The sequence below is a fragment of the Cydia amplana genome, chromosome 25 (genome assembly GCF_948474715.1).
Source record: "Cydia amplana chromosome 25, ilCydAmpl1.1, whole genome shotgun sequence".
Lineage (NCBI taxonomy): Eukaryota > Metazoa > Arthropoda > Insecta > Lepidoptera > Tortricidae > Cydia > Cydia amplana.
In genome coordinates this window covers 733,601-748,524 of record NC_086093.1, presented here as the reverse complement: position 1 = coordinate 748,524, position 14,924 = coordinate 733,601, and the positions used below count along the sequence as shown (strand labels likewise).

Below are 14,924 nucleotides of genomic sequence, written 5' to 3'. Positions count from 1 at the left end.
CTAGTGCAGAAACGTATCATTTTCTGCACACCTTTTAGAACAACAATGTCCCTCCTTCAGAGCATGAGAAATGAAAAATGATTTACTGGTTATACTTAATTGACTTGACACCCTGTTGTGTGAACGATGGAGCGAAGACAGACTGTCTGAGAACCACCGTATATTTAGCCGGCCCGAAATAACTGGCCTTTTTTGACACGGCTCTTTAGCGAAAACTCCGTGAAGCCGCCGCCATACATCGAAGTAGGGCTCATTTGAACGGTGCGAGAACTCGCATGCGAGTTTCATTACATTGCGTCATTTGATCGGTCGGCTGAACTGATGTAACCTCAATGGTCCGCAATGTAACTAAAATCGTATACGAGTTTGCGCGCCGTCTAAATGAGCCTTACGCTCTCAATTTAAAACGTCATTCAGAAATATCGACGGCAGTTCGAGTGACTCTTAACAATAGAATTAGCAAAAATAAATATTGTTTAAATTAACATAAAAAGAAACATCGTCAACATAAACATTTATTCAGCAAATAGGCAACAAGGGCATTTTTACACGTCAACATGGAATTTACAATATTTACATACAAGCAACAAAAAAAATACATGAAAAATTAATAAAATACAAAGCAAATATCAATTCAAAATTTCAAACTAAAGTAGGTATTACAGAGATGTATAAAGATTTGACAAGTTTAGTAAATTACCTATACCTACGTCAGGTTAGGTAATAGCTAGGTCACCTTTTGCGCATAATATCTATTGTCTAATCAATATTTTTGTAAGAGTTTCGTTCACTCAAGATACGAAGTTCAATTGAAGGAGTTGCACTTTGGTCGGAGACAGAGACGAGTAAACGTAACAGTAATTAGAGCCAGTACCATGAGTCACTGACAGTGTCAAAACTGACATATACGCTATCGAGAACGTAATTTACTTTCTATGCATCTCGTTTGCACTAATGCGAGTACGAGCGAGATGTATAGAATAGTAGTTTATGCAACAGTGATATAATAAGGGTTCTTAAAATTCAAGGGTCGAAGTTACAAAACGAGACGTAGTCGAGTTTTGTAAAAAAAGACCCGAGAATTTTAAGAACCAATTATGAGCTGTTGCATACATTACTTTTTCTATGACAGCTGCAGCAAAAAAAAAAAAAAAAGAAAAAAAAAAGTTATTATTAAAAAAAAAGTTATTATTTAAAAAAAATTGAGTTATTATTTTAAAAAAAAAGAGTTATTATTGTAAATGAAAACATACCTCTTTCAATCAAGATGATCGGAACTTGTATCTTTAAAAAAAATAAAGCAGTTGTATTATACTCATAAGATGACTGCTAGCAGTCATCTTATGAGCCTATAGACAAAGCATTCAAATGACATTGCTTTAGATATCACTGTCAGTCATTTAATTGACACATTTAAGTGCTGGAGTAGAAAAAGTAAATTACGTTCTCGATGGCGTTTATGTCAGTGCCAAACTGATGGTAGCCGTAAAGAAGTAAAAACATAATAATCGCATGAATTATTTATATACTAACCCCCTTATTCATAAACGCGCTCCAAACCTCAATTAGCCAATAATCGTTTGTCCTTATCTGTCATTTTGACTTATGTATTTGTATAAGAAAGGGATAAAACATAATTTAATTAAATCAGGCCCGTGAAGTTTTTTGAATACGGGGGTAAATATACCTATTCAGTTTTTGTTCAGAACTTCAGACAAAGAAAATTAAGTACATATCAGGTGACTTTGCAATGCAATCTTGACATGCATACGGTTTAACGGAAGACGGATATTTTCCAAAATTGCGAAATTTTCCTCGAAAGTTATATTTTAATTGACACTTTCTGGAAATTTCTTATATTGTGAAATTTTCAAGAAATTTCTTAGAACTTTTTAACTTTTTGAAAAGTTTCCGCAAGTTGCACGTCTGTACTGTTAATCGTCTTTGGCTTAAGACAAGTGCCGCTGACTATTCTGACGCAACGATATATGAAGTGAAGTCACTTTCACAGCATTTAATAATTTGCCGCTATTTTGAGGCGTAAATTTATAACACCTACATGCAATTTTAACTATAATATAATTTATTCAGCAAAGTTCGTCAACGATATATACAGTCCTTAAAAAATAACTTAAAATATCTAAATTAATTAATAAAATAAACTACAAATAAACTACCTAATCAAAAAGACTTAAGTACAATTTTAATTTAAATAATAATAAATAAAATAAATTTATTTCAGACAATTAAACAGTCCATATTTTTACATTTTTAAATTAAATAAAATTAAAATTAAATTAAAATTAAAATTAAATTAAAATTAAAATTAAATTAAAATTACAATTAAATTAAAGATTAAAATTTAAAATTTAACAAACAACAGAATTAAAATATACCTCACTTTATATTATTATTTACATGTATTAGCATGCAGTGGTTCATGTAAGGGCAATCAAACCTGCTGGAGATCATGCTCAAGATGATGTTGGGGCTAGCACGCACTCTGCAGAGCAAGGACGCGCACCGCCTGCGCAGAGTGGTGAAGAAGCACGCGGTGCGCGCCTCCGCGAACATGCCCGATGCACTGCAGCGACGCGGCAACCTCAACATCACCCTGAAGCCCTGAACGCATCGTTATACTGGACGCGTAGGGCGCTGAGAGCTTTGCGCGTGTGATGAGCCCATAGAGTGCACGTATACAATGAGGTACAGTAAGCTCGGAAAAGAGTCACTTTTACCTCTCTCGTGCACCGCGCAAATCTACGAGCCAACATATTCGCCCTGACTGCCAGCGCCCTACGCTCTCTCTCGATGTCAGCGTCATCCATCAAGTTGTCCGTGAGCAGGTGACCTAGGTATTTAAATTGCCTTACATGACTAAGTTCGATCCCGTTCAACCTAATTGGGGGCACATTTTCTGGTAAACGAGTCCCAGACCTGAACACCATTACTTCACTCTTTTTAGAGTTATATATCAGACCGTGACCGTGCATAGTCTTCACATATTTGAAGCAGTCTCCTTAACCCGCAAACCGACGCGGGATTTATACCTATAGTTCGTTTTTTTTAGCATTAGAAAGAACTTGAAAGAAGGTAAGCGATTTTGACATGTCTTTTAGTTGAAAAACACTTTTTAAAAATCAATAACTAGGTATTACTTACGAAAGCAGAAGACTATAAAAGATCGTATTATAGATTCATAATTGTTACATATTTACCGTAACTTATTTTTAAAATGCGTTTTTCAATTAAAAGACACATCAAGATTGTTTACCAAATTTCTAATGCTAAAAAAAACGAAGTACATATAACTTAATTGTTTCGGAATTTATTTCAAAATCTATATATATAAATGCAAGTGTCCTGACTGACTGACTGACTGACTGACTGACTGACTGATTCATCAACGCAGAGCCGAAACTACAAAAGCTAGAAAGTTGAAATTTGCACACTAAGTTGCATTTGTAAAGTGTACAAGAGGTAAGAAGCGATTTTGAAAAATTCAACCCCTAAGCGGGTTAAAAAGGGGATGAAAGGTTGTATGGGGTTCAAGTTTTAGTTTAAGCTAGGAATTTGAAACTTTGTGAACATGTATTACATTAAAAAACAAGAAAACTAATTTCAGCGTTTTTGAAAATTCATCCCTCAAGGTGGTGAAAAAGGGGTTGAAAGTTTGTATGGAGATCAAATATTTTTGTGAGTGTGGGACTTGAAACTTTGTATATGGGTATATTATTATAAGACAGGAAAAGTAATTTCAGCGTTTTTGAAAATTCATCTTCTAACAGGGTTAAAAAGGGGTTGAAAGTTTGAATCCATTACAAATGCTTTGAAACTTCTTAGAAAGGCATAATAGCCGATTACAAAAAAAAGTAATTGCGACGTTTTAGGAAATTCAACCCCTACGGGGGTAAAAAAGGGGATGAAACTTTGTCTTGGGGTGCAAATTTTATTTTAAGGTAGGACCTTGAAACTTTGCAAAAAGGTATTAAATTAAAAAACAAGAAAACTAATTTCAGCGTTTTTAAAAATTCATCCCCCGAGGTGGTGAAAAAGGGGTTCAAAGTTTGTACGGAGATCAAATATTATTGAGAGTGCGGGACTTGAGTCTTTGTATAAAGCCATATTATTAAAACTCAAGAAAAGTAATTTCAGTGTTTTTAAAAATTCATCCCTTAAAAGGGTTAAAAAGGGGATGAAAGGTTGTATGGGGTTCAAGATTTATTTTAAGCTAGGAATTTGAAACTTTGTAAAAATGTATTATATTAAAAATAAGAAAACTAATTTCAGAGTTTTCGAAAATTCATCCCCCAAGGTGGTGAAAAAGGGGTTGAAAGTTTGTATGGAGATCAAATATTTTTGTGAGTGTGTGACTTTAAACTTTGTATATGGGTATATTATTATAAGACAGGAAAAGTAATTTCAGCGTTTTTAAAAATTCATCCCCTAACAGGGTTAAAAAGGGGTTGAAAGTTTGAATCCATTACAAATGCTTTGAAACTTTTTAGAAATGCATAATAGCCGATTGCAAAAAAAAGGAATTGCGATGTTTTAGGAAATTCAACCCCTAAGAGGGTAAAAAAGGGGATGAAACATTGTCTTGGGGTGCAAATTTTATTTTAAGCTAGGACCTTGAAACTTCGCAAAAAGGTATTAAATTAAAAAACAACAAAACAGATTTCAGTGTTTTTAAAAATTCATCCCCCGAGGTGGTGAAAAAGGGGTTGAAAGTTTGTAAGGAGATCAAATATTTTTTAGAGTGCAGGTCTTGAATCTTTGTATAAAGCCATATTATTAATTGTCAAGAAAAGTAATTTCAGCGTGTTCAAAAATTCATCCCTTAAAAGGGTTAAAAAGGGGTTGAAAGATTGTATAGGGTTTAAATTTTATTTTAAGCTACGAATTTGTAACTTCGTAAAAAGTTATTTCATTATAAGAGAAGAAAACTAATGTTAGCGTTTTTCAAAATTCAACATTTAAGGTGGTGAAAAGGGGGTTGAAAATTTGTATGGAGGTCAATATTTTTTGTAAGTACGGGACTTGAATCTTTGTATAATGACATATTATTAGAATACGAGAAAAGTAATTTCACGTTTTTAAAAATTCATACCCTATAAGGGTCCAAAAGGGGTTGAAAGTTTGTATAGGGTTCAAATTTTATTTAAAGCTAGGAACTTGAAACTTCGTAAAAAGGTATTTTATTAAAAAACAAAAAAACTTATTCAGCGTTTTTAAAAATTCATCCCCCAAGGAGGTGAAAAAGGGGTTGAAAGTTTGTATGGAGATCAAATATTTTTGAGAGTGCGAGATTTATATCTTTGTATAAAGCCATAGTATTAGAACAGAAGAAAACTTATTTCAGCGTTTTTCAAAATTCATCCCATAACAGGGTTAAAAAGGGGTTGAAAGATTGTATAGGTTATAATTTTATTTAAAGCTAGGAACTTGAAGCTTCGTAAAAAGGTATTTTATTAAGAGAAAAGAAAACTAATTTCAGAGTTTTTGATAATTCATCCCCCAAGGTGGTGAAGGGGGTCGAAAATTTGTATGGAACCCAAATATTTATTGGAGTGCGGGACTTGAATCGTTGTATAAAGGCATATTATTACAATACAAGAAAAGTAATTTCAGCGTTTTTAAAAATTCATGCCCTTAAAGTTTAAACAGGGGTTGAGAGTTGGTAGAGAGTTCAAATTTTATTTAAAGCTAGGAACTTCAAACTTCGTAAATAGGTAGTTAGGTAGGTAGTAGGTTTTACTAAATAGTGGACTTGAAAATCTTCTGGGGGTTGAGAGAGATTATATCGAGATTATCGAGAACAATTTTATTCAGTTAGGTTAGGGGCTTGAAACTTCGTAGCCAGGTTGTGAAAGACAAATCTCATGCGTTGTATAATAATTAACAAATGATTAACCGTTCCTACTGCTATCTTTTGCTGCGTAATGTTCTAAGCTAATGTAGAATTTATAACCACCAATATACAAATCCACGCGTACGAAGTCGCGGGCAACAGCTAGTATAATATATGTATATGTAGAGACTGTTCGGAAAGAGAAGAGTCGTGGAGTGGAATGTATTGGGCCCCATACATGCCACGACTCTGCTCTTTCCGCACAGACGCCGCCGCCGGTCAAGAGATATATATGCTTATACCCAATAGATGACACCCTGCTTGTCATCTATTGGGTATAAACATGTCGAGCACTAGTACGTCTACGTTACATATTAAAATAAAAATCGTATCTTCGGATTGGATTCGGATTGCAATTTTATGTAAATACGCCATATGATTAATTTGGTATGCATGTCTATCTATTAGTAATTCGTTTAATATGCATTTTAAAACGTTAGGTATTGTTTTTTTTTAACAAAAGTGACATTATTGTGGTGACAATGGTTCTGATTATGCTGTCTTAAAAATAAGTAAAGGTAATTCATTTAATTTATATCATATTTAAGCGTTAAGTAAATTATTACTATCATAAATAATAAACATATACATCATACGATTATGAACAGAATTTTAGAGTAAGTATGTATATTATAATTTTTGGTAGGTACCTACTCGATTTTATTCCTGAATTACAGGATACATACGAAAAAAGGATTTTTAAAAAGTCATCTAATTTGAAATAATATTGATTATTTACGCCTATATTAATTTCAGAAACTTGCTAAAATCATGTATTGTATTATATTAAATTATTTCAAATAACAATTAATTAATTAGTTAATATGTTTAATGATAATTAGTTTTTTTTGTGATCGTCACGAATACAAATATTTTATCTTACTTATCTTAAATAAAATAATTTGAAAATTCTACAAACAAAATGGTCAGCCCTTTCTTAAGGGGTCCACTGATTACCAGTCCGCCGGACGATATCGGCCTGTCAGTTAGAACAAAAATTTGACAGTTCCGAACAACTAACAGGCCGATATTGTCCGGCGGACCGTTAATCAGTGGGCCCCTTTAAATAATTTACCAATAACTGTAGCAAACTGTAATTTAATACCAGTCTTTATGCACTCTGCATAGTCTCCTGAAACCCACCCAGCAAGTTTTTTCACGAGTTTTACTCGAAAGTATTCCAGCCACTTTTACATCGTATCGTACGATACTCTTACAACTCTTCAATACACCTAAATCAAACTAAATTAGACTTTAAAACTATAGCTATAAGATTTAAGTCAGATGCGTTTGAATGGTATGCCAAAAATCACCACGTTGCATTTTTATAAGCAACTAGCTTTTCGAATTTAAACTCTATGCTGTTTAACAGAAGAGTGTAATGATGTGCAGCGATGTGGCAGAAGCACCACGTTGCATACGTAGCTTGGTCAGTGTTGGTTAGCAGCGGTGCGAAGAGCACGTATTGCCGCCATTTTGCGTCCCGCCAAAACTTGACGCGTCAAACTTCGATGACAGAAAAAATCGTTGAGTGACTTTTTAATAATCAAAAACGTTTAACAAACTATTTGTGACTGTTAAATACGTGTAAAAAAATGTACATTATTTTTGCCGTGCGTGTAAAAGTGCATAATTAGTTTAATTTGTGTTAAACAATAATGGATCTTGTGCAAGCGCCGGAACGTTGACCTTATTTCTTGACAGGTATGGTTCGATTTTTTGTTGCGTAACAGGTTGTTCGCAATCTTGCTTATTGAGACGGTGACTTTTTAATTTTGAGCCAAGGGTGCAATAATTACATACTTACAAGTTTACCATGACTGGTTACATGACATTTTATAAGTGCGTAAACCTTTAAAAAAATACACGATTCAAACCTCATCGCTTGTTTAAAATTCTTAAAATTTTGCATACTAAAAAAAATACTATTCATTTTGGAAAAAATCCAATGAACGGGGATAATCCTATAGGTAGATAAAAAAATAATTATAAGGGATATTTTAATTATATTATTTAGGTTAATGATAAATAATTAATTAATAAAATAAAAATTAAATATAAAAAATATTATTATGTACTACAAAAACAAAACAAAAAATAATCATAAAATTTCTCTAATTATAATTGGTGATAATGTTCGTACATATTATTAATATGTTAACATCAATGTATTAAAATCAAAAATAACAATTACCATTCTAACCTATTTCATTCATTAATGACCATGTAGATTTTTATTATTATTAGAGATTAACATTTTAAAAGTTAATACATCTCGCAGGTAGCCCCCCGAGCCCTCGGCATTGACAGATAATCTTATCGCTAAAAGCGATCTCTTCAACAAGATAACTGTTCCTGTAAAATATTGTAATTTATTATTATTCGCCGAAGACCTTTGACCGACGGCGGAACATTAAGCTGGTAAAAATAAACTTGAAATTAATCATTTGTGTAGTTAATTATTTACTGAATGATTGTTTTAATGTTAATTAGCATTACATTATAGATTAAGTAAGTAAGCAAATAACGAAATCAAATATCATTCATACCTACATGATATTTATTAAGATATTAGGTATATATTTAAGGTACATTAAAAAATAAACTAACTTATCTACCTATAAAATAAAACTAAATTAAAACTAAAAACTAATACTAAATAAAATTAAAATAATCTAAATATTATCATTTAATATTAGGCAATTAAGACTCCTTAGATTATATACCTACTTTAAAGTTTAAACAGGGCAAATTAGTAGTTTTCCGTCTAATTTAATATTCTTTTGTACACTAGATTATGGACATTATCTAGGTGTGAAATCTAATTAAATACAAGTGTACTTACGTAAATATAAGTTCACATTATTATACAATATGTAACAACCGATTTTATTTAGTTCACGTTAGACCGGGCCGTGTCGGGGCCGGAGCTTCCGGAGTTTCGTTTTGTCACTCCATCTCACTTTTATGTTCGAGTGATGTTCCGATTTTACTTTATTTGAAACTTCGATATAATGGAGCCCTAACCTTATAATCATTATTAATCAATTATGGAGGCGTAGTTCAAACTTTATGTGAATTTTATCAGTTACATAAACATGTGCTACATTGTAACATTATTTGTAGCTTATGCGTATCATACATTCTCATCGAACGCCACTTTTTGCAAGTGTGGGCAGCACCCTACCTTAGAACCCTAGTTCGAAAGGATTATTACATATCAATTATCTTAGTTATCTTGATAATTATCATAATTTTTATGCTTGATAATTATCGATTTGATAATAACCTAATAAAATTTATAAAAACCGGCCCAGTGCGAGTAGGACTCGCGTTCCAAGGGTTCCGTACATTACACAATTTTTAACAAGATCAAAAACTAATTAAGTCCGACTCACGCTTGACTGCACAGTTCTAATAGGTGTTCCTGTCATTTATAGGTATAGGTAGAACTATTTTTTGTATTTTTTTTTCATTATTTGTGACCCAGTAGTTTCGGAGATAAAACGGGGGGAATGGTCTTTTTTTGCCTATTTTCTTGTATTACTTCTAAAATCTAAATTGTTTGTTTATCATAAAATTATAAAAAAAATATTTGAGATTCTAACAATAAGCTCTTTCATTTGATATGTAACACGATATAGTTTGAAAAACTTTTTTTTTAGTTTACTCATTTACCCTCCAATTTTTTGCCCCCGAAAACCCTCATATAGCAAATTTCATTGAAATCGTTAGAGCTCGTTTAAAGGCATAAGATGTAGTATAATATTTGTATTAAACACTTATATACCTACATATGCAACATCCATAACTCAGGAACAACTATTAACCATGTATGATTTTTTCTTTTTGCCCGAAATTAATATATGTATCACATAATTATTTGCCGTTTCTAGGAAAAATAGTAAAAAAAATTATATCATCGATTTTCACTGCGAAATCAGTGTTAAAAGTTGCATAGGCTAAATCATATTTTTGGAAATGTATAGCTATTATTAAAGGGTGTAGGAAAAATCTTAACTGCCATCAGAAATGTACACTACCTATTTATGATGTTCCTATGATAAAGTTTGTAAATATAAAATAATTACAAACCCGAAAAATCTGCCCAAAATCACATACAACATAAATCACATAAATCATCAACTTCCAGGTTTTTCCAAGTTTTCCGACATTTCGTCTATAAACAAATGTAATGTTTATACTTAAATTAAAATACTGTGTAAATTTATGTAATAATGCTAAAAAAATTATTAGTTTTACTATTGAAATAATATACAGGATCTAATAGAATTTGTTTAACCCTTAATCTGTGAGCTGTCTAATGCTTTGTAGACATTTGGCAACACTATGCATTTAAGGGTTAATAGAAATCATTATTATCATGAACAATTTATTTACAATAAAATACAAAACAATTACAAACCATTATTATTACAAATGAATAAAATGACTCATATTTAAATGCTTCCGATAATTTGTTACTGTTGTTATTGTCTTTTCTATTATCTGCAAGTGGCCAATAAATAGTTAATATAATTACAGTAATTACTTCAATAAGTGATTACCGTAATGACCAGTCGACCACTTTAACCCTATCGTGTAAATTACTGTTTTAATGTTTCTGGGCGTTTTTTTTTTGTCGTCCCCTACACTTTTTTTCAAATTTGGGATTTTTTATGTTATTTCTACTCAGAATCACGAGCTCTTTCTATCCTAATAGGAGAAAAAAAGTGTCCTAAGGTTTTTATTTCCATTACGTCACCATTTTTCATACACTTTGTATGGCGGTTGCGGAATGGAAAGATCGAAAAATGTATGGAGATTTTGGGACACTTTTTTTCTCCTATTAGGATAGAAAGAGCTCGTGATTCTGAGTAGAAATAACATAAAAAATCCCAAATTTGAAAAAAAAAGTGTAGGGGACAACTCTGCCTCTTAATAAAATTATAATGTTATACATATGACTTACTAGCGACCCGCCCCGGCTTCGCACGGGTTAACAAATTATACACAAACCTTCCTCTTGAATCACTATCGATTAAAAAAAACCGCATCAAAATCCGTTGCGTATTTTTAAAGATCTAAGCGTACAAACAGACAGACAGACAGCGGAAAGCGTCTTCGGTTTATACTATGTAGTGATTGTAGAACCTTAAATGTAAATACAAACTATATATGTTATAAAATAACTACCTACTAAAACCTGTCCCGGGCTGCCCCCGACGCAAAGGTGCCCATCACGCTCGCTGCGTTGGATTGCGATGGACAGTAGTGTCAATTAATTTAAAGCGAATCCCACCGTTAAATCGCACCGAAACCGGTTTAGCAATCGCTGAAGTTAACTACTGTGGTTAAATTTATTATGCAATTTGTTAAACGTAATCATAAATAATGTTTTACATATTCCAATAATTTATCTAGAATAGTTGCAATTTATCGTCTTATTAAATATGTTGACAGTTATAATCGTAATAGTTAACTGCATAATAGTATTGAGGATAAATTATATCCGTATTTGATATGATCAATATTTAGTATTAAAGAGAAAGTACGACATATTTATAATTAAGTTTAATAAGGTCAAGCGAGGTAAATGCAACTATGGGATTATTGCGTCTCTCCGTTCTTTCTCGAATACGATTGGTCGAAACGTCCTCTACTATGCAACGTTTCATGCCTGAGCTACTTGAAAATGAAACGTTGCATAATAGAGGGCGTTTCGACTAATCGTATTCGAGAAAGAACGGAGAGACGCAATAATCCCATAGTTGCATTTACCTCACTTGACCTTACCTAATTGTATGGAAAATGAGCCATTTATCAGTTATCACATTTGTTGTTATAGCGGCAACAGAAATACATAATCTGTGAAAATTTTTACTGCCTAGTTATCACGGTACGGAACCCTAAAAATACCTTTTTTTGTAAATAACTATTTAGTATAAACTTTATTTTGAACCTAAGAGGGGAGGCTGAAATTATCGCGGATTAAGTTAGAAAAAAAAACTGCTACTTTTTCCCCGCCTCTTTGGCAGTTTAAATATTGCTTAGTTAAACTTAAAAAAATATTTTACTTTAATCCCTAAAAAGATTTGCCTTCAGAACCATCATACTACCCTAATTACCTGCAAATCAATTAATGATATAATAGCACCAACATCTAAATTCCTATTCCATTTAAAAAACAACCTTAATAATTCACGCGAAGGTTCAAATTAGCATAACCTCAGAGACTCATACGCAGTTTTAAAAACGCATTTCAGCCAGGATACGACCAACTTAACTGTCATATAGTGAAGTTCTTATTTCATTAGTAATAAGTTCAATTTTTGATTGTTTTAGGGGTGAGTTAAGTTTGTATAAAGTCAAGTATCGTGAAGGGGTGTCATGTCCGACATTTGTGTTGACAGGTGTATTAATGCTGTAATGGGGATTTAAATCGTGTGTATAAAATAAAATACTAATAGCGAGATACTTTCATATCGTATTGCTCGTTTCTGCACAGTCAAGAATCAAAACACCGTGGTTAAATACAGATGTCAAGTTGGGGAGAGTTTCAAAAAAAGTTGTATCGGATACCTACACCAGGTTTTTTTTGGAATCTTGCATTTTTGAAACTGGCGGCCATCTCCTCTCTTCTTCCTCGCGTTGTCCCGGCATTTTGGCCACGGCTCATGGGAGCCTGGGGTCCGCTTGGCAACTAATCCCAGGAATTGGCGTAGGCACTAGTTTTTACGAAAGCGACTGCCATCTGACCTTCCAACCCAGAGGGTAAACTAGGCCTTATTGGGATTAGTCCGGTTTCCTCACGATGTTTTCCTTCACCGAAAAGCGACTGGTAAATATCTAATGATATTTCGTACATAAGTTCCGAAAAACTCATTGGTACGAGCCGGGGTCGCACGCTCTTACCGCGACCAGCACCACCACCTTCGAAACTGGCGGCTATATTCGAACTTTAAGATATGTCAAATACTAGAGATTGAAACGATATGGAATGGATATGTCAGTGTCAAACAAGTGTCAAAAGTGACGTTTCTTCAAACAAACGCGTCACTTTTGACACTTGTTTGATACTGACATATCCATTCCATGTCGTTTCAATCTCTAGTATTTGACGTAAGTATCTTAAAGTTCGAATATGGCCGTGGGACATTTCGATCCTTAAGTATACAAAAATATGAGAGGTTGCCAAAATTATACAATGTGGAAATTTTGCAATTTTTGAAACTTATACGTTACCAAACTTAAATAGAGCTGGATGGGACATATTGCCAGACAGAAAGATGGCAGGGGGTCAAAATGTTAACGGAATGGTGGCCGCTTTCGGACGAAAGGACTGTGGTCGTAGCTCGGTCGCATTTTTATCACCTGTCACCATGCCTGTCACGTTCTAACAAGTATGTAAGTGCGAAAGTGACAGGCATAGTGACAGCCGATAAAAATGAAACCATGCTGCAACGCTGGCGTCCGTTGGCTCGTTGGGTGGACGACATTCGGAAGATTGCGGGTCACTTCTGGATGAGATTGGCTCAGGACCGGGATAAGTGGCGTACTCGAAGAGGGGCCTATGCTCAGCAGTGGGCGATAAAAGGCTTATATAATAATGTAAACCTACCTACCTAACTATCATACTAATTATGGCAGGAATTCAGTATTATATAGAATTTCAAAAACGTACAACAATCAGTTTTGCGATATTGATCCATTTGTGCACAATAATAAAAAATTGTTCAAAGCTGCGATTGCGATAAAAATTAATAACAATCAAGTAGAGGAGTGAACACACACACACACACGCACGCACACACACACACATACACACACACACACACACACACACAGTCGACACAATTGTGTAATACCTACTATAACCTAGTACCTAAGCAAATCCGTAATATTTTCAATTGTATCTGTTAGGGAGACCTGTTATTGGCTTCATGATTGTATCCTAGTTATAAGTCTATATAGTTTGTTAAAGCTGTTGGTCTTCTAATAAAATAAAATAAAATAAAATAAATCACTAGGTATATTGCCTATCTTTCGCTCGAAAATGCAAGTGCTAGAGAGCCAGATAACGAAATTACGATTTTTGATCTTCGAATGACAATCGTCAAACGAAAAGTAAAAATGTATCGGAATGACATATGCTACGATAAATTCACGTGGCTATTTTAATAAATTATTTAAGTTCCTGTTGGCCTTTTGTATCTAAATGTATACTAACATTGAGACTGTTTCTTGTTTAAATAATTTAGTGGCAGTATGATCGGTCACCGAGGTCCCGTCCACAATTGTGTCGACACTCATTATCATGTTGCTTCACTAATCGCTAATCATTGTTTACTAATACGTACTATAGTAAACGTTTTACGATCTACCAATATCATAATATTTAATCCGCATCTCAACCGCCCCTGGCTAATTCCCCAGGGACACAGAGACACCTGACACTGTCAATTTCTGTGTCGATAAGTTACGACGGTACCTAGTCAATTTTTTTTTTTCAATATGTCGGTGGCAAACAAGCATACGGCCCACCTGATGGTAAGCAGTCTTCATAGCCTTTGGACGCCTGCAACTCAAAAAGTGCTCGTTGAGCTCTGGCAACCGTACTTACCGGCAGGAACACAACACTATGAGTAGGGTCTAGTGTTATTTGGCTGCGGTTTTCTGTAAGGTAGAGGTACCAGGCGGCCTAGCCAAGGTGACAATCGCTATCGCTTCGCCATCGAATCGCTTTGTGTCTCTCTATCACTCTTCCACATTAGTGTGACAGTGACAGTTGCGTTTCGTTCGCTACGGAGCGTTAGCGATTGGCATGTTGTCTACGGGGCCTGCTTTCCCAGTTGGGGTCTGCTCTAGATCTGGAATGACATCCGCTGGGTTGGGCCCTACCACACAAATGACATTCACAGTGCCCATCAGGGCTTTAAATACCGTTAAAAAGTTGGTATCGTTACCACAAGGTGACAGATTTAACGTTAAGTTGTAACTAACGTTAGACCAG

The 14,924-nt window shown here is 33.9% G+C and overlaps 1 protein-coding gene across 3 annotated transcripts in view; it reads left to right on the top strand.

The window, feature by feature from the left end:
* The first annotated feature begins 7,349 nt into the window (after positions 1–7,349).
* The window catches only part of LOC134659515 (uncharacterized), a 112,111-nt gene continuing 104,536 nt past the window's right edge, over positions 7,350–14,924 (top strand). For 2 of the 3 annotated variants that reach the window (XM_063515175.1, XM_063515176.1), the window contains exon 1: positions 7,351–7,615. The gene's annotated coding sequence lies outside the window, so the exon portion shown is untranslated. Of the gene's footprint in view, positions 7,616–14,924 lie in introns of all 3 variants that reach the window. The other variant, XM_063515174.1, reaches the window with a different exon arrangement.